This window comes from Cynocephalus volans, chromosome 6 (genome assembly GCF_027409185.1).
Source record: "Cynocephalus volans isolate mCynVol1 chromosome 6, mCynVol1.pri, whole genome shotgun sequence".
Taxonomy (NCBI): Eukaryota; Metazoa; Chordata; class Mammalia; order Dermoptera; family Cynocephalidae; genus Cynocephalus; species Cynocephalus volans.
Window position 1 is genome coordinate 134,649,252 of NC_084465.1, and position 20,688 is coordinate 134,669,939.

Sequence of the window (20,688 nt, forward strand, 5' to 3'; positions counted from 1 at the left end):
CCCCCTGCTAAGGAACCAATACTGATGAGTTCAGCTGACCTGAAAATTAAGAAGATATGTAGAGGCAGGGGTGTTTACTCATAGAATAATGCACTTTCTCACAGATTATAATAACAATTGAATTATTACTTTGAAAGAACTACACATTTGTAGAAATAGTAACTCCTTAAGAATTTAGAAAGATCTGGGTCTTAAATACTATTGTTTATGAACAATTATCAAAACATATGTCTAGGTAATTGTTTCTAAGTTAGCTATTTTTTGTGTATGTTTAGAATGAAAATCGATAAGTTCAGTCATGAAGAACTCTAAACATTTCTTCTTTCACAAAATTTTTCTGATCTACTGCATGACTTGGATAATAAATTCAATTCAATTCCTGATTTTTCCTGTCTTCTCAAATAGAAATAAAGATTTCCAAAATGAAATCTTTTGTAATCTGTCAAGTGTGGATTTGTAACTAATATGTTCATTTATCACTCGTTTATTTTTGAGCAAGTTGTGACTCTCAATAATGGAAAAAAATCATGCATTTTTCATGTTTTTGGCGAAGTCATCAAATAATATAACAAAAAATGCCTTGGAGAACAATGCCATGTCTTGTGTGAAACAAAGGAAAGATTTTTGCTTTGTCTACCAGAGGGGTGGGATATTACAGGTCCACAGACCCATGGATGTGAGTTTGTGTGCTGTATGCCCCGCTTATCAGCTGAGTAACCTTAGCCAAGTTACCCAACTTCTCTGAAACCCAGTTTTCTCATCAACAAAATGGGGATTTATTCATTTTTTATTTATTTAGCAAATAATTTTCACCAAGCACATTCACCAAGCGCTATTCTAATCCCTGAGAATACAGCAGTGAACAAAACAGAAAAGATCTCTGAAGTTGTGGGATGTATATATTCTAGAACAGGAAATCAAAAGAAAAGTAAGAAAGGAAAAAGGAAGGAAGGAAGGAAAGAGAAGAAAAGGAAAATAGAAAGGCATATGGTATGACAGATAGCATTCACTATTGCTATGCACTGGGGAGAAAAATATAGCTGGAAAGAGGACAGAAAGTAGTGGTGGGGTTGTAATAATTTTAAATAGGGTGGCAAGGGACAGTTTCTTTGAGAAAGTGACCTGAAGAAGATAAGGGAATTAATGTGCAGATACCTGGAGGCAAAGATTTCTAGGCAGCTAGAATAGCAGGTGCAGGGTGCTTGAGGTGGGTACACGTGGTAAGTTCAAGGAACAGCAAGGAGGCTGGCATGGCTGAAGAGCATGAGCAAGAGGGTATGACAGATCATGAGGTCAGACAAGTAATAGGAGGAGGAAGGACAGATCACAGAAGGCCTTGTGTGCTGTTAGGGACTCTGGCTTTTACTCTGAGCAAGGCCGGAAGACATTGGAGGGTTTTGAGCAGAGGAGAGACCTGGTCTGATGCATAAATTTAAAAGATCACCTGGCTGCTGGGTTCAAAGTAGCCTTTAGGGAAACAGAAGTGGAAGCAGAAACACCAGTCAGAAGGCTGTTGCATAAACCCAGGAGAGAGAAGGTGGTGGTTTGAACCAGAGTGATGTGAAATGGTCACATACTGGCTATCTTGCAGGTAAAGCCAACAGGATTTGCTAATGGATTAGATGTGGAATACGAGTAAAAAAAAAAAGAGTCAAGGGTGACTCCAAAGTTTCTGGCCTTAGGACTTGAAAGGATTGAGTTTCCTCTTTCTGAGAAGGGGGAGGCTATGGAACTGATCTGGAGAGAATATGAGGACTACAGTTTGGGATATGTTGAGCCTGAGATGCTTTTAGCCATCCCAATGGAGATACCAAGTAAGTAGTTGGATACGGGTTTACAGCTAAGAGGAGAGGTCCAAGATGGAGCTGTAGATTCAGGGGTCATCATTGTGTTTTCGATTCTGAATGCCAGAAGACTGCATGTATCACCAAGAGGGTGACTGAGGGCTGCACCCTAGGCCACCCCTTCATTTAGTGGTCAAGAAGAAGCATGAGAGCTAGCATTAGAGACTGAGAAGGAATGACCAGTGGAAGAGAATAGGAACCAAGAGCATATGGGTCCCAGGGGCCAAGCCAGGCCTTCTGTGATCTGTCCTTTCTCCTCACTTTTTCAAGGAGAAAGTGGTCGATGTGTCAAATGCTGCAACCAGGCCGTTTAAGATGGGCTCTGAGAGTTGACTGTCGGATTTACCAACCCGAGTGTCACTGGTGAAGAGGTGGGAATGGAAGCCCTCCTGGGGTAGCTTTGGGAAAGAACAGGAGGAGAGAAACTGGAGGCAATTAGTACAGGCAACTTTTCAAGGAGGGGAATACGGGGCCAAGAAAGGTTTCATTTAACAGTCCTGCTTGTTTTTAAAAATGGAAGAAATGAATGGCTTTTTTTTTCTGTTTTTTTTTAAAATTTTACTTCTCAATATACATTGTAGTTGGTTTTCATGCTCCTTTACCCATTCCTTTCCACCCCCTACCCACCATCATATCTGTTCACTTGACTTAAATAGTTCAAGGAATTTTTGTGGTTATTCTGTCTTCTTCCATTCCCCACCCCCTTATTTGTTTGTGTGTTTATTTATTTACTTATTTTTAGCTATACCGTCTCACTCCAGTTAAGATGGCTAATATCCAAAAGACTGAGAACAATGAGTGCTGGAGAGGTTGCTGAGAAAAAGGAACTCTCACATACAGAAATGAATGGCTTTCTGTAAACTAATGGGAATGATCCTTGTAGTGAGAGAATTAATGGACATCCTTTTGGTCTTCTAAACATTAAAACTAGGCCTCGCTGAAATGAACTCTGCTCCAGCCAATTCTCCTCTGTTTGGCATGAACACACTTACTCCCACCTCTGAATCTTTGCTCATGCTGTTCCATCTAGCAGAAATGCTATTCCTCGCCCCTGCTGACAGATCCAAGTTCTACCCACGTATTAAGTTTCTGCTCAAGTCCTACTTCTGCCACGAGGCTTTCACTAAACTTTGTAATCTAGATTGAGTGCTTCTTTTATTTTACTTTTATAACACTTAGTATTTATAAATTATTTATTAAGTATCTCTCTGTGGAAAGGAGTGAACTAGATTTGGGAGGAGAATAAGTTAAATAAAAAGCACAGAATCTATACTTAAGAAGTTAACAAACTTGTTATCTGTCCTATATAATTTTTGTATGTATGATTTTTTCCCTAATTACCTTGTAAATCTTGAAGGCAGGCAGAAGTCAACATTTTAATCTCCTCAGGGTTTAGCACTTAACAGGTTCACAAAGATATACATTGCATTATGTTAAAAATTAGCATGATGGAATTACATATAATTTTTTTACTTTCCTGTTACATAGAATAATCACAAAAAAACTTAGCTTATGAGTTTATTCCTTCAAACATTTTTATTACAATTATTTTTAAAACTTCCTAAAGGAGATATTTCCCTGCTGTGTTAAGTAAAGGTCCTTAGAGACAGTGTCTTAAATGATTCTGATCTGCTTGCAGATGGCAGAACTGAGTCTCTTTTTTGGAAAGTTTGATAAAGCTGAACTTAAGGTATATTGCACATCTGCTGGAATGACTGCTCTTAAGACTCAGTTTTATATGCAGGGAAAGAATCTGATTAGCAGTTCTATGGAGCTATTGGAAACTTGTGCTTCAAAAATACCACAGCAAATGAAAGACAAGGGGCATTGTTTTCACTGAGATTTCCACAATTCTCAGTGCTTTCCCGATGACATTAAGTAAGCCCAGGGGACTACTAATGAGATAGGAAATAAATATGCATGAGCTGGAATCACACCAAGAAGCTGATAAAAGGTATTGTTCCATTGCCTAGGTCTGCCTGGTACAAAAAAATGGAAAGACCCAGTGACTATATCATTGGCGAGTTAGTGGCAGACCTTTCTCTAGGCTTACTGGAGAACCCAGAACTGTATTTAATAAGAACAGCAATAAGGAAAGATACACATAAGTCCCTTGTAATAGTCTGTTAAAGAGAGTAGAGAAAGTAAAAAAAAATGTAACAAAAATAAGGTGAGCAGGTGGGTAGATAAGAACAGAATGAGGAAGAGGAGAAAGGAGAGAGGGGGAGTAAGAGAAAAGGGGGAGTGAGAAGAGAGAAGATGGAGGGAGGAACTGACCATAGACAAGAACAGGGAGGGCAGGAAGAAAAGGAAATAACAGGCTGGGAAGGAAAAGGAAATTAGCAGGGAGAAAAGCTACAGATATTTTCAGATTTTTTTGAAGACCATGCCCTGGTTTTGACTGTGAATTAAAGACTCAGGAAACAAACCTTCCTGTGGAGGCATGTGTGTAATTCTTGTTATGAATCTAGCTAGTGGTTGTTGCATATTAAGATAAGAGTGTCTGCAAAGAGGAGGGACTTGCACCTGAATGTGGGGCCCTCACTGGTTTCCATCCCTGGGGAAGGTGACATGTCTCCAAACTTGGAACAGGAAGGGAAGGAGAGCCCTGTCCTGCCCATGAGGAGGTAAGCCATTCAGGAGACACTGTCTTAAAAATTGGTACAAACTGAATATGATTTAACATAAAATTGCACATTCTATTATTTGAAGCTTAACAATTTCAGAATTGATCACTTCTTAGAATTGAGAAAACATGGGAATAGCGATCTACATTTGAGTCCAGACAAAAGTAGAACTGTGAGCCTGGAGCCAAAACTGGTATGAACCAAGAAGAAGCTGTCCAGGAAGAGAAGTCAGAACACAGCCACGTTTAGGAAAAGGCCATTAGGAGAAAAGAAATAAGAAACAGAATGATCCAGGTAGATGCCAGAGAAATAGCCAGAGGCATGCACAGGAGCCAGGACTGGGAGCCTAATTTCTTATCAACAGTTAGGAGGTTTTCTAAATCTCAGGTTACCGTAGGGGCTGCTCGCTGTAGTAATCAGAGGATCATTCCCCACAAGTATAGACCCTACAGGGAAAATTTCCTTCATTATTCCTTGATTTTTTTTCCCAATTTCTGTGACTTTTACTAATTTCAGTTAACCCTAATACATTAGAAACTTTAATTTCTCAAATTAGAATAGTTTATATACAGATTGCCTACAGTGAATTTTGGGATTCATTCATTCTTTGAATCTCAAAGAATCTTGGGTCCTTTCTTTTTTAAGCAATCTTAGTTTTCAAATTGCAGTATATAAGAATTTTTGTAAAAGTTTTCTTGAGGTGTAATTTACATACAGTAAAATTTACTCTTTTTAATGTACAAGTCTATGAATTTTGACAAATGTGTTCAGTTGTGTAACCATCACCACAATTATCACACAGGTTCAGCATCCCTTGTCCAAAATGCTTGGAACCAGAAGTGTTCCAGATTTGATTTTTTTTTTTTTTAATTTTGGAATATTTCACTATACTGGTTTAGTGTCCCTAATTTGGAAATCCAAAATTCTAAATGCCCCCAATGATTATTTCCTTTGGCCATCATGTCAGTGCTCAAAAAGTTTCAGATTTTGGAGCATTTTGGATTTTGGATTTTCAGATTAGGAATACTCAACCTGTAGAGAATATTTCACCACCTGAAAAAGTTGACTAATGCCCCTTGGTGGTCATTACTCTCCTCCCCACCCACAGTCCCTACAAAAACTCCACTGATTTTTGTTCCACAGTTTTGCCTTTTCCAGAATGTCAAATAAATGGCATCATACAGTTTACAGTCTTTTCTGTTTGGCTTCTTTCACTTCACACATGCTTTTGGGATTTATCCATGTTCTTGAATGGATTACTAGTTTGTTCCTTTTATTTCCAAGTGGTATTGCATTGTATGGATGTGCCACAATTTACCCAATTACCAGTTTGGGATGACTACAAATAAAGCTGCTATAACCATCTCACACAGGTCTTTGTTAGAACATGGTTTCTTTTCTCTTGGATAAATACCTAGGAGTGAGACTGTTGGGTTGTATGGTGTTATGGGTAGAATTGTGTTCCTCCTAAAAAAAGATATATTGCTGTCCTAATCCCCAGCACCTCAGAATGTGACCTTATTTGGAAATAAAGTCATTGGGGATGTAATTAATTAAGAGGAAGTCATACTGGTGTAGGGTGGGCTCTTAATCTCCTATGATTGGTATCCTCATAAGAAGAGAAGAGACACAGAAATAGACACACAGTGAAAATATGGTTGCATGACAACAGGCAGAGATTGGAGTGATACATCTATTAACCAAGGAATGCCAAGGATTGCCAGGACATGCCAGAAGCTCTATTAGAATATGAAGGATAGATACTGTAAGTTTCAGAGGAAACAGGGCCCGGCTGATACCTTGATTTCACACTTCTAGTCATCAGAAGTGTGAGACATACATTTCTGTTGTTTTAAGCCACCCACATTGTAACTTTGTTACAGCAACCTTAGGAAAATAGTACATATGGTAAGTGTGCAATTTTGCTTCATAGGAGCTGCCAAACTGTTTTCCAAAGGGCCTGTACATTCCCACTAGCAATGCATGAGAGTTCTGGTTGCTCTACAGTCTGTCAACACTTGGGATTGTCATTGCTTTTGATTTTAGTCATTGTAATGTGTGTAGTGGTTTTAGTTTTCATTTCCCTAATGGCTTATGATGCTGTACATCTTTTCATGTGTTTATTTGCCATACACATTTCTTCTTTAGTGAAGTGGATGTTCAAGTCTTTTACCCAATTTTATTGGTTGTGTGTTTTCTTAGTGAATGAGTTGCAAGAGTTATTTTATTCTTTATCATGTGTGTGTTTTGCAAGTATTTTTTCTCCATTTGTGACTTCTCTTTTTATTTTCTTAATATCTATTCAAAAAGAAGAAATTTTAAATTTGATGAAGCTATATTTATCCATGTTTTCTTTTATGGTCTGTGTTTTTGTATCCTAGCTGAAAAGCTCCTTTGCCCAAGCTGAGGTTCCAAATACTTTCTCTTATGTTTTCTTCTAGAAGTTTTGTAGTTTTGCTTTTATATTTAGGTCTATGATCTATTTAAAGTTAATTTTTGCTTATGGTGCTAGGTAAGGGTTGAGATCTCCCCCGCTTCTCTCTCTCTCTCTCTCTCTATCTATCTATCTCTCTTTCTTTCTTCTTACAGATGTTCAATTGTTCCAGCTCTTTTTGTTGAAAGGACTATGTTTTATACAGTGATTACTTTGGTAGCTTCATTGGAAATCAATTGACTGCGTAAGCATGGATCTATTTCTGGATTTTCTATTCTATTCCGTGTGTCTATGTATCTGTCCTTTCATCGACACCACACTGTCTTGTTTGTCTTGCTTTATAGTAAATCTCAAAATCAGGTTGTGTGAGTTATCCAACTCTTGTTCTCCAGTATTTTTTTGGTTGTGCTAGGCCCTTTGCTTTTCATGTACATTTTAGAACAGCATATTGACTTTTAAAAATACTTACTGAATTTCAATTGACTGTATTAAATCTATAGACCAATTTGGGGAGAACTGACATCTCAAAAATAAGTAGTCTTCTGGTCCATAAACATGACATGTCTTTCAATTTATTCAGGTCTTCTTAGAAGTCTATCATCAAGTCTAATATTTTGTACCGTTTGACTCTTTCTTGGTTTTGATGCTATTGTAAATGATGCATTTTTCAAATTTTAATTTCCAATTCTTTATTGCTAGTATATAAAAATACACTTGATTCCTGTACGTGGACCTTGTATAGTAGGAACTTGAAAAACTTACATATTAGTTCTAGTAGCTTTTTTAAATAACCCTTTGGGATTTTTTATGTAAATAATCGTGTCATTTGCAGTAAAGACCATTTTATTTCTTAGGATCTCTTTTTTTTTTTTTTAATTTGGCATTCCTTTCAGGGGTCTCGAGGGGAAGGGGCATGCCTGCAGCCAGTGAGGAGAATGAGATTCAGTTCCATGTTTTAATGCTTTGAAGGCACACATTGAACTGCTACTTATATTACATGGATTCATTTTAAATTTTTTATGTTAAACTGTGTCTGTGTTATTCGTATTCTGTAACTGACTCCTACTGCAGACTATTTGGTTCTAAAATCTTAAGGGTTCAAACTACAATGTTCCCTTTGGATAAAATATTTTCTCCTGTGGTCCACTTTTTAAAATGTATACGAAATGGAACATTTTGTGGCTAGACATAAGCCAAATAAATGCCACAGGGCAAGGGAAAATTAAAGACATTTGATTAAAGAGTTAAGACCAAATAATTAAAGAATATAAAGGACAAAAAAGCAGCGAATTCTTGCTTTAGCTAGACTGCAGCTCTATTAAAGGAAACAGGATATGAGGCCTTGAGAACTCCCCTAGGTTCCCAGACTAGAAGCATCTGTTGATTTGAGGTTGGAGAAGAGAGGAAGAAGCATAAACACAATTTGAACCAGAAGGATCCGGATTCTTTGAGGCTTTCCCAGCTGATGTGGGCTGGTAGCAGCCCTGCTCCACAGCTTTCTTGTTAGCTGCTGGAAGCAGAATATAACACATGGAGAGCAAAGAAAAGAAAGCCAAGGAAAAAACTCTTGAGGGTGAAAAAGAGATACAAAGATATCTTATAGTTAAGAGAAGATGTGCCAAAACAGTGAACACCTACAATAGAGCATGTTCAAGTTGCTCTGTGATCCCCAGATCTTTTCTCTGCAAGCTAATCACATAATATGTCCTAAAAACCAGAGAAATGACCCCCTTATGTTTACAAAGCTTTTCCACAGTGTTAACCTGGAAAAAACACATTAGAAAAAAAAATCTCCAAATATGTTGAGATTATTTAAGAATAGAAAATAGGATTATAGTCTGGAATGCATACCATAGCAAGCCACAAAAGCATTCAGTGAGAAAAGGGTAAGAGAAAACATTTACTGGCAAAAAGGGGGAGATTTGTATAAGCTGCTCGGAAACAGAGTTCATCAGTTTCAGAGGTTCAAAGTCAGATTTGTGGTCAGTTTATTGGTTGAGATGCCCTGACAGGGCAGTTTCTTCTTGGAGCATCTTACCTGAATGACTGCGGTTCTGAAGAACGTCTAGTGATAAACCTTGTCACAGAAACGTGCATGCATGTGCAAAGCAGGAGATGTGTGAGGGACGAGAAGGACATGAAAGGATTTCTTATGGGTTTTAGAAAAGTCCTTGGAAACAGTTCTTATTTCAGACAAGCAAGCATGAGTCCTCCTCCTTCATGCCTTTCCCGGCTCTAGTTTGTCTGGGTCTGACAGAAAGTGATTTCATCCACTTTCACAACAGTCTTTTCAAAAAGTAAGAACCTGTGTTTGGGTTTTTTTGTGTGTGTTTTTGCTTTTTTTAACCTTGGTTTTTCCATCAACACTTTTAACAAAGTCCACCTTTCAACATTCATTCAATAAATATTTGTGCATCCACACTGGGGCCAGGCATGTTTCTAGGATCGAATATAGAGATTAAAAATTAATGTGGAGATTAAAAATGATCACTGCCCTCAGCAAGCACAGACAAGGGAGCAAACAGTCATGATGTAACAAAATACTGTGATGGACAAACACCTGAAAGCCAGTACGAGGAATTCTTAACCCAGACCGGAGAGGAAGGTCAGAGAAAGCTTCCCGAAGGAGATTGTGTCTAAGCAGCACACTAAAGGTGCCCCACACAAGAAACCCTCTTATCAGCTATTTTGGTTCAGGTAGATGGTCAGTTCATCCCACTGGAAATTATATAAACATAATATATGACTGGAAAACTTAATTTAACTTAAAAATACATTGGGCATCTGTTTCCCAGTTTAATGGATCATTGGCTCGAGGTTTTCCTTTAAGCATAAGCCCTCTAACTGGAGCTCCCTGTTTTCTTTCCTGCAGAAATCACAACGCTAATGCATTAACTGCATGGTTTCTAGTTCATTTCTTTAAAGGGGAGCAAGAATGTGGAAAGAATTGCCAAGGAACCTGAGTAAAGAATCCCTCCTTATATGAATTAATTTATACGAATTAATCAGCCTGATCCAATTCTCTCGCCCACAGCTCATTTGACAGCAACTTCTCTGAAGCAGCTCATCTTCTCTCTTTTCCAAGCATTTGACTTGATTTTCATAATTACAACCCTCCTTCTCTTGGCGCTTGTATTTTGTTGACTTAATTAATGTTTAATTACATGACAGTATTACAATGACAAGTACAACTGGAATAAACAAGTTTGAAGCAAACACACCTTATTCTTAGTCAGCAAACAACCCAGTCAGCAGAAGCTGAAGTGTAGGAAGAATCTGCTCCAAGTGTTCAGCTTGGGCCTCTCCCCGTACATCTCACAGAGTTTAGAGTGATCGTGAATTCTGGCAGTTGCTAGGTGGAGATCTGTTAAAAGAACATTGACTACATAAAAGGCACAGACATTCAAGGGGGAGTGAGCAGGGACATAAAGATGGGCATGAATGAAGCACAGCCATATGGGAGAGGATGTGGACAAGCTCTGGCTTCAAGCTGAACATCTCATTGTTGGGCTTTGCATTCTAAGGGCACGTGAAATATTCTTTTTTCCTTAATTTTTCTATTGTTCAACAAAAATGTCCAACTCATCTTTCTCAATATGAACACTAAACATCGAAAAAGACAGCACTTTTTAAATAAACTTGCCAACATCGGTAACAAAGCATTCTTGTGAATAATGGAGCATTATAAAATATCAGTGGCTCCTGGCCTCAAAGCCATGGTCCTTGCCCCAAATGGTTCCTAGCAAACAGAAAACCACATAGAGGCAGGTAAGGGAAGCTGGTGCCCAACTGAGAAAGCACATGGAGGACCATTCAAACACCACAAGAAGCATTGAAAAAGATCTATTAACAACACAAACAGTGCAGTGGCCATAAGAACAATGAATGAAACCATGAGATCCATCAGATGACGTGAGAAGTGTCAAGGCTGTTCCAATGTTGGTTGAAAGGCTGGAGAAGAAATGGCAGAGCCCATTCCTACCAAGCCAAGATTTCATCTGTCCTGCTTTATCTCAGAGTCAAAAGAACTTGGGAGTCAACTGCCAAGGAGTTCGCATGTCCCTGAATAGTTTTCCACACTGAGTAGTTTTCCATATTTGGGCACAACAAGCTGCACTTATGACAGATGTGGTACAGTAATTCAAGCAGCTGGCAAATGGAGGGATAAGTGAATGGGGTGGTTGGAACTAGTAAATGCATACTATGGAGGTCTGATCAACACAAAGCACATACATAACCAAGTTGATTCACCTTGATCAGTCAGTCTTCAAGAACACGAAACACTTGCACTCCTGGTGGCACACTGACCTAGAAGCATGACAGTAGTTCTGTTGATCAGAATGTCATTCATGTTCGTGTGTGTGTGTGTGTGTGTGTGTGTGTGTGTGCGCGCTTGTCCCCTCCAGCACTGTCAGTTTTTTCAACCTGGCACTAAATCTCTGCTCTATCTCAGGATCATCCTTCCTTTTTTCTTCTCTGAATCTCTGACAAAGCCTCTTCTGGCCCCACACACCTCCACAGGACAGTGTGCTGAGCTTGGTCCCTGCTTGTAAATGATGACTTTGTAACTACTCTAGGCAGGGCCTGACAGTCATGAGAACAACTCTCCTGGCAGCCCTGCAGGGAGCTCCTCAGAACAGAGAAGCAGGAGGGACTAGCCCTGCTTTGCAGCTGTGACATTATGTGCCAAAATAGGCATTAATGTCGTGTGCAAGAGAAACAAGCAAAAGAGTCAGAAAGGATTTGTCTCATATTAGAACTGGCTGCAGTTTACAATCCAGATCACATTTCTTGGTAATTTTTATGGTGAGATTGTAGGGTTTTAGCATCTAGAGCTATTGCTTAAAAGGAAAAAAGTGGTACAGAAGAAGAATTGAATTAAATAAATATTCAAGAGTGCTTTAGCCCAGACCCACTCAGTTTAACACTACAAGCAAAACCGTCAAAACCTGCATGCAGCTGCTCATGGATAAATGAACAGCTAATTTCAACAGGGCTGCTGAATAATCAAGGCTTAAAAGGAGAAGTCCTAATGGAATCTGATCTCTTGCCTACATCATTAGAAAACACACAGCTGTACATCAAAGCAAAGCAAATCTTCCTCCCTCATTAGGGCTGAAGGAAGGCTCAGGACACTGGGTCCCCCCAGTGTGCACTTGGGACTTTTTTAAAACAGTTATTTTGAAGCTGGAAAAGCCAAAGAGAAGAGAAAAGCCATCTCCTATTACGGTGATGATTTTATTTACTTTGTTGAGGGCTGGTCACTGCTGGTCACTGCTGGCCACTGCCAGCCCCTGGGTGGCCTCAGATTTACAGAAGACTCTCTTTATGTAGCATGAATGAACTGAGATCTCTCCTCTCTCCTCTGTCTTCAAGAGAAACAATAAAAACAAGGCTGTTTTATATTTGAAAGGCAATTTAGAGTTTTCAATTGTACTGTGCAATTGTCTAAGAGCTGGAAATCATGGAATTCAGGTACAAAAGAGCATATTCTCCCACAACACTTCTGCTATTTGGTTTCTCATTTGGGGTCTCAGTTCTGACAGGACCCGACTTTCATGGAAACAAATCAAGGAATTTGAGACAAATCATTTTATAGCTTTAGGTACCTTACTCTTCTTGGTTCCTATAAGAGTCTCCATGTATCTCAGCAGAACTCTTTGGGCCATGCAGGAAAAGTACCTCTGAGCACATGATCAGCAGCCTCTGAATTAGTTCCTGATCTGTGCTTACATGATATGTTTGTACCCCATTCTATCTCTTGGCCATCCGGTTATAAATCCGCGTTTATTATCCAGATTTTCTTCTCCACCAATTGGCTACATTCCCTGTTCTCATCAACATCTTTCCCCTCACAGGATGCTGCTAATTAGATCTGACCATGGCCTGAAGGTGAGCTTCAGATGTGATACTTACAAGGCAGACACTGGTGGGGCTAGTTCTTCCCAGACACCAATTACCACCAGGAAATTTAGGTAAATTGCCATTGCTTGAGCAGCAGAATCTAAATTGTGGTCATATGATTAAAAAGGAAACTTTCCTAAATGAATGTTATTAATTCTTAAATTATTGCAATCTGATTCTACCAAAACATACGTTTATCACAGCCCTAATTTTCTACATCCCAGTCTGTTTAATATTATATTGAGAATATGATCATTAGAATGACTTTCAAAACTGACCATATAGATAAACAGGCAGGAGGGGACATGCAGAATCTAAAGAATGTCATGTGAATATCTGTTAAAATAGCAGCTCTGCCAGATAGAAAGAATGTCAAAAGAATTCAGAGTTGAAATAAGCATTAAACAGACTGGTTGAATTTAATTAGGGAGTGGAGCAAAGAGAGAGATCGAGATTGGAATTGGGGTTTGGAGGGAACGTCACTTAATATCATTTGCTCTAATCAAAGGACACAGTTGAGAGTAATTACAAAGGATGAGCATGAATTCAGGGGGCCTCGGGTGCAAGGCATCAACGTTGAGTCCACTGTTGGTACAAGCCATTACTTATTACAAAAAGGCTCAGTGTAGCCTATTGGTGAGAAAATGATGCTGGGGGTCTGCAGCTCTTCATAAGTAAATCACGCTCAATGTATTAATATTTTTGTGTTAATATAGGGAATAATTTGTAGTTGCCTTTTATTTTGAATGTTTGTATTGTCTAAAATAATTTGGCATGCTTCATAGATTTAGACTCATGCTTTTAAGTTGACATGGTAAAACAAAATTTGTAAACAGTATTGAAAAACTTAGGAGACTTTAAGACTATGTAAATGTATATAAATACACATATATGTTAGCTTTGTATGACAAGTCTTGGGAAGATTTTGGAGTCAAAAAACTAAAAGACTTAGAAATTAAATCTATAAAATTTATAAATATAAATGCCATTTAAAATGTTTAAAGGAGTTTAAGTCTGTAAGTGGGGCTAAATATTAATCAAGGACATAAAGGTATCTTAAAAAATGTAGTAGCATTATATATAGCATAATATGATTTACAAACTTAAAGAAAAATCATGATTTTTAAATTTACTTTCTACAGTCAAGTTTTAATATTAGAAAGCACATAAGTCACGAAAGTGCGAACAATCTTTCTACCTAAGATACATAAATGTATATGTCTTCTTTGCCGTTACACAGTAAATAAACAATATGTATCATGGTGAAACTGTGATGGAGCTTTATCTCTTTCCACAGGATGCTGTGTATGGATAGGGGTTTCCTTTGCTGAAGAACATCCTGTTCTCCATATTTAAAGCTCAGTGCAATTAATCACGACTTTCAAGAAAACATGCAAAATGTGTTTCTCTTGCTTACTTCAGCAGTTTGCTTTAAACTGGTTAGCACAGTTGGTTAGAGCGTGGTGCCGATACCACCAAGGTCCAGGGTTCAATCCCTGCAGGAGCCAACCAACCAAAAAAAAAAAAAAAAAGTAATCCCTTTATGTTCCATACACAATGTTAAGATTTGGTTGTTGAATTCACTTTGCCTTCATTTCTCAGTACAAATTCCAGAAAAGAAATCTGTCTCTAAAAATAGATGGATTCTAAAAGTTGTGCCATAGAATTGATACACTGGCCTGTCTCTTTCATCAAAACAGGTAATCTAATATAAAAGGATAGACAAATTTATCCTACAAAAGCTGTGAGCAAAAACTTGTACTGATATGGCAATAGGTACTTTGTATGGACGTTGGCTGTGGGGCTTCAGGAAGTAAATCCTGGGAGGATAAAGCAGGAAGAGGATTGTGATCAAGACCTCCTGATGAGGTGCTAGAATGGTATCCAGGCAGAGCCTGCGGAAAACACTGAAATTCACACCTGAGAAGGAAACAAAGGAAGACATGTGAGATAATTATAAATTTTCCCAGGGAACAAAGGTCTATGCTGATCCAGATAGGAAGATCTTTGCAATGACTAGTACAATAGAAAGAGAAGCAGAGTTTACAAATTACAAATTCATGCCTCTCTCTGTTTGCTTTATGTTCACTGTTTTTTTGGCTCTTAATAAATGTAAAATAATAATAAAAGTCCTCTAGGTAAACCATTTCAAACAGACATGATGCCATTATAATTCATAGAATTCAAACAGAATTTGAATGTCCTTTATTGATTTCTTTTTAACTACATGGAATTGACTGCTCTTGAAGAGAAGTAATCTCAAAACATGGTTTTGAAAAGGGGAGCTAAGTAATATATATATTACTATTCTGATAAGCATATGTTGGGAAAATATAGGAAAATTGTCAGGGCCCCTCAGATGTTCAGAATCTTGCCGAGCATTTGATGTGGATAGGCACGTGAGCTCAGGTGTTCCTTGGTTATCGTTTAATGTAATTGTGCATGTGCACCCAGGTATCCTGGGTTATGGATTTAAGTATGAAGGATGAGTGGCTCTGATCCACAGCATGCCCTCTCCTCCCGCCCCCGGGATGCCCCCAAGGGGCCATGGGGATGCTGCCAGACCTGTAATCTGCTGGACCTGTAAGTTGCTGCTGCTGCTGCTGAGGACTGAGCTTGTGTCATCTGCCAACAGCTCCTGGGATCTTTCCCTATTATCTAGCACGGACCTGTGTGTGAGGGGTCTGGGAACCCAGCCTGGCATGTGAGGGGTCTTGGGTCCCAGTCTGTACAATGGGTTTGAAGGGTCTGAGCCCTAGCTCTGACAATATAAATGGAAACTTAATATAACTAAAATAATGAAACATTTTGGCTTTAGTTATGATTTGCCTTACTTCAGTATATATATATTTTACATATATATAGTAAAATTCAGCTCTGCCTAAGTGCACTATTTTCTTATCTGTTGGGATTCTTTGGGAGCAGTGGGCATTTGCAGGAATTTTGTTTTGCTAATGATCATTATGAAAAATCTTGAAATTCAGCTATTTCTTTCTGCAATTCTATTTCTATTGTTTCTTTTATCAACAGGGGAGAAGTAAGGGCAAAGTGAATTTAACAACCAAATCTTAACATTGTGTATGGGGCATAAGGGACTTCCTTTTTTTTTTTTTTTTTTGTCAGTCTCTTCTCTCCTCCTGGGTTCCCCACCCCAGCAACTTCACCATCAGCCCTGTTTATTTTCTTTGCCTCTGCTGTGAATTACATGCCTCCTATATTAGTCCATCTCTGTTGCTTTCAACAGAATACCTGAAACTGGGTTATTTATAAAGAAATGAAATTTATTTCTTATATTTTTGGAGGCTGGGAAATACAAGGTCCAGGGCACACATCTGGTGAGGTCCACTCACAAGGGTACAGTCCCCACAATCTAATCACCTCTTAAAGGCTCCATCTTTCAAATACCATAATTGGATTTCCCTCTTAGCACTGTTACAGTGGGGGTCAAGCTTCAATGAGTTTTGGAGGGACATTCAATCCACAGCCCCTCCTAACCCCATGAGCATTTCTCTCTAATGCAAGGCTGGCTCCACAGGTGTGGGGTCCAGTGCAACATGAAAATGTGGGGCCCTTTGTTTAAAAAATGGTTAAGCATTTCAAGGTGGCAGCAGCAGAGCATTAAGCCAACCAAGGGCTCTTCTAAGGGCAGGTCTCTGTACAACTGCACCGCTTGTAGCTCATGACGATTCTCGAGACATTGGGATCATTGGAATCCTCCTTTAGGATTCAGAAATCTGCACATAAGAATTGTTATGTGTAGAAAATCTAAAAGTAACTTTTTCTCAGAGGAAGGGAGGGTACTAAGAAAGACTGGAGAGAGAAGATAAGGTATGAGGTGGGGATAGAGAAGAAGGGACACAGGACGGGCAGAGGGATTGAGAGGATGACCAGCAGAGGACAGAGATTACGAGGTGAAGGGCAAGAAGTGCAGAGAGGGAAGGAGTTCAGAGATGGGGCTGGAGGCCATTTTCAGAAATAAGCAACTGATTGAAAATGGTATAGCTGGTCAAAAGCACCTCACTGCATGAAGGCCCCCTTGGAGAGATCATGTGTAATTTACATGAGTCTTTAATTGTGAAACTAATTAAAAAAAAGGATTAACATAATTCTCTAAGAGAATCAATGCATATACTACACATGGACTCCTGGCATTCAAGGAGACGTAATTAATGCTAAAACTATCCTGAGCAAAACTTAATGCACTCGATATTGCAGAAGAAGGTTCAGTATCTTGCAGTACCTCAGAATAACCACTAGAAATTTAATGATGAATTAAATTATTTCATCAAGTTATTCTTAAATTAACTAAATTAAATTCATGAAATAAATTAATTTATTGATGAATGAGAGCGTGAACATACCAGCTAATCCCTAATCCGCAGAATTTAAATTAGCTTTCAATTAAACAAGCTAAATTAAATATTACAATACACAATAGGGGTCTAACAAATATTTGTTGAGCCAATGAATAAATGGGTAAATGCAAACAAATCCCTTATTAATCCCCCAAATCTCAGAATTATAATTTTGCAATTTAAAACCTGACACCTTTTTTTTCACAAGGCAGCCATAGATGATATCTACTCAATAGACACCTGATTTGCAGGATTAACCTCATATTTCTTCAACTTCCCACGTAGCAAGACATTTAAAACATTTCTGGTCAATCATTGTGTCACCTAGTGGAGCATACGTGCGGTTTAGGGGAGAGATGAAACGAGTTATCCTGCCTGAGTCTCAGCTCACAGGCCAGAAGCAAAAGAACATAGAAACGGTGCACATGGTGTTCTCCATAGTGTTGTAAAGTGGCTGCAGTGTTTTTCTCTAATTGTTATAACTTTTAAGACACTTTTAGTAATTTTAAAAATGATATAAAATAGCTTTTAAGGTTTCAAAATATACGCTCAGTCCAAATTTTGGAAAAGAGGCAGCTAGGACTGGGTTTATTCAAATGGAAGTTGCAACTTTTCAACAGGGTGGGAATGGATGGAGAGAAAGTAGGGCTGGCAGGTTAGTTCAATCAGTTGGAGCATGCTGCTGATGACACCAAGGTCAAGGGTTCAGATCCCTATACTGGCCAGCCACCTAAAAAACAAGAAAGGTGATGAAGTCATGGTAGAGCTAACTCTCCCACAGAAAATAACTGTGAGCTTTAAACAAAATCCCCAAACCAACTACACGAGTGACCAAGATCAGGTAGAAACTGGAGGGGGAGCAGTCTACATTTGGGATGGGATTGGCAGTAGCTGGCTGAGTTTTCCATTTTTACAGCATTTAGTCTGAAGTCAGATGGTGTCATCAGGGTGGGAGTGAAAGGTTAGGGACAGTGTGTGGCTAAAACTTGGATGGAAACCTGTCTTTCTGGCCTGAAGAACCAGAGGACAGATAGTGGTGGGGAACCACAAGAGGAAGCAAGGAGGAGAAATTTGGGAAAGAAGGATGTGGAGAAAGAAGAATCACCCTACACTGTTGGTGGGACTATAAATTAGTGCAGCCATTATGGAAAACAGTCAGGAGGTTCTTCAAACATCTACGGATAGAACTGCCATATGATCTAGCAATTCCACTACTGGTATATCCAAAGGAATGGAAATCATCACGTCAAAGGTATACCTGCACTCCCATGTTTATCACAGCTCTATTTACAATAGCCAAGAGTTCGAACCAACCTAAATGTCCATCAACAGATGACTGGATAAAGAAAATGTGGTATATATACACAATAGAATATTACCCTGCCATAAAAACAAATGGAATTCTGCCATCTGCCGCAACATGGATGAACTCAGCGAGAATTATGTTACGTGAAATAAGCCAGGCACAGAAAGAGAAATACCACATGTCAGCACTCATAAGTGGGAGCTGAAAGAAAGAAAGAAAGAAACGACAATTACAATAATTCCTTGAACTCTCAACAGGAGAGAATGGAACTGAGGACATCAGAGAAAGGGGGAAAGACAGGGTTAGGGAGAAATTGGTAAAGGGCTACAAAAAATGTTTACATTGTGTAATGATAATATTTTTTTTAAAAAAGACATTTGGGAAAGAAGAGCAGGAGAGAGAGGAGTCCCAAATTCTCTGGATGAACTCTGTCCAAATCTCTGGCTGAGCCCTAAAGTACGCTTGCGCAGTTAGACATCGAGCAGCCCACCTAAGGTTAAAAGAACTGAAAAGAGGTTTTAGCTACTGCCCACTACTTATAATTTGTCTGACTTGGAAGCCCGTGATCTTTCCCACTGAGTCTACCTGCCACTGCTAAGGCCCATTAGCACCACGTACATTAACAGAAATAAATTACACAAATATAGCTGATACTTTTCTCTGCGCTAGAAGTCAGAAAATGTGTGGATCTTATGTCATGGTTTTGCTTCAAATTTGCCATATGACCTTAAGCATGCCACTTAATTTCTCCGTGACTTACTTTGTTCACCTATAGAATAAAAATTACATCTGTCCCACCCTATGTCAAGGTGTTTTAATGACAGATTCAAATAAAATAATTGTGAATGCATTATGAAAAATTCTACACAAATGAAGATATTGGTATGATTATGATTACAAGACACAGACACCTTCCTTCCTCTTGTGTGACGGATGGAGAGGTCTTCCTATATGCTTCCTCTGTTCCGTCATCTTCATGCCCAGCTATGCAAAGCAGGGAATAAATTATCCCCTAATTGAAGGAAAGAATTTATGTAGAGTGTCTGATCTCATAGGTGCACAATAAATATTAATTTCCTTACTTTGTGTGAATGGGCATGAAGGCAAAGCCTGGTACCTACCTGCTCATCAGGTGTCATGGGGAATCCATTTTCAGCATACTAAAAATAATGATCAGCCATGATCCTTCTTGTAAGTGATCAGATTCAAAATTTAAAATACTGAGCATGGTAGGGAGAGGGAACAATGCTATAGGAATTGCTTAGTTATATCGGAGCTCCACCCTTATGATTCTGGACATGTCCTTGGGGAAATTCAGTTCTTTTCATGGGTGAGACCTCACTGTTCTTTCTGCCCTAGGATGCAAATCACTTATTTGGCTACAAAAAGCTTCTTTATTGCCCGTCTCATGTTCTCCACTTCATAAATCTTCAAGAGGTGTCAGCTCCACAGAAGGCAGTGGCTATTTTAGTAAGTCTGAAATGATCCCCAAAGGCTTGTCACCTGGGTGCATTTAGATTTCTGCTCCCCATTAGGCTAAGCAAGCCTGAGAAAGAACACACCATAGCTATCTGATTGGATTGGTTCTTTCTTCCCCCCACATCTCCATGCATTTATAACTTGTTTTTTCTGGTTAACCGTGACCGTGGTTGTAACTGAGCACACTACCCTGGAGAGACTGCTCAGCTTGTGGGGGGATATGGCTGTTAAAGACAGAGCCTCGTTCCCAGAGGGTTGGGCTCCTGATACGTATTTTTCTTCCTTTCTCATTTACTAGTGGAAAGTCATGCCTGGGAGGAAAGTAAGGTAAACAGTGACAATTCGAATTTCCCCTAAGCTAGGGTTTATTTTTTATTTTTCCCAGGTTCCAGATAAATTCTTTTTCTAATTTCTGTTTTATGTCACTTTGGCTGACATTTGTCAAGCTCTTAACATTGATTAAAATAGCCCATGTGGGTGTAAACAATATCGTGACGCAGGGGGATTTTACTGTTCTGTTATTTTGATAATGTAAGGTTAATAAAAAGAGCTGGATGAATAGTCTTGGAAACCAAACCCTCAGTTTATCTACAGAACAGATACAACCTTAACTGTTCTTTTTCCTCAAACTGACTCTACTTAATCACCCTGTAAGGTGGGTTCACCCTAAACCTCTCATGAAAAGAGATATCTTGCCTCCTCTTTTAACTTGAGATCTCCCTATGGTTACAGACTGTAC

General features: G+C 38.9%; 1 protein-coding gene across 1 annotated transcript in view; it reads right to left on the reverse strand.

Annotated features, from left to right (window-relative positions):
- The window catches only part of FAM107B (family with sequence similarity 107 member B), a 205,737-nt gene that overhangs the window by 89,072 nt on the left and 95,977 nt on the right, over positions 1–20,688 (reverse strand). The gene's annotated exons all lie outside the window — the stretch shown is intronic.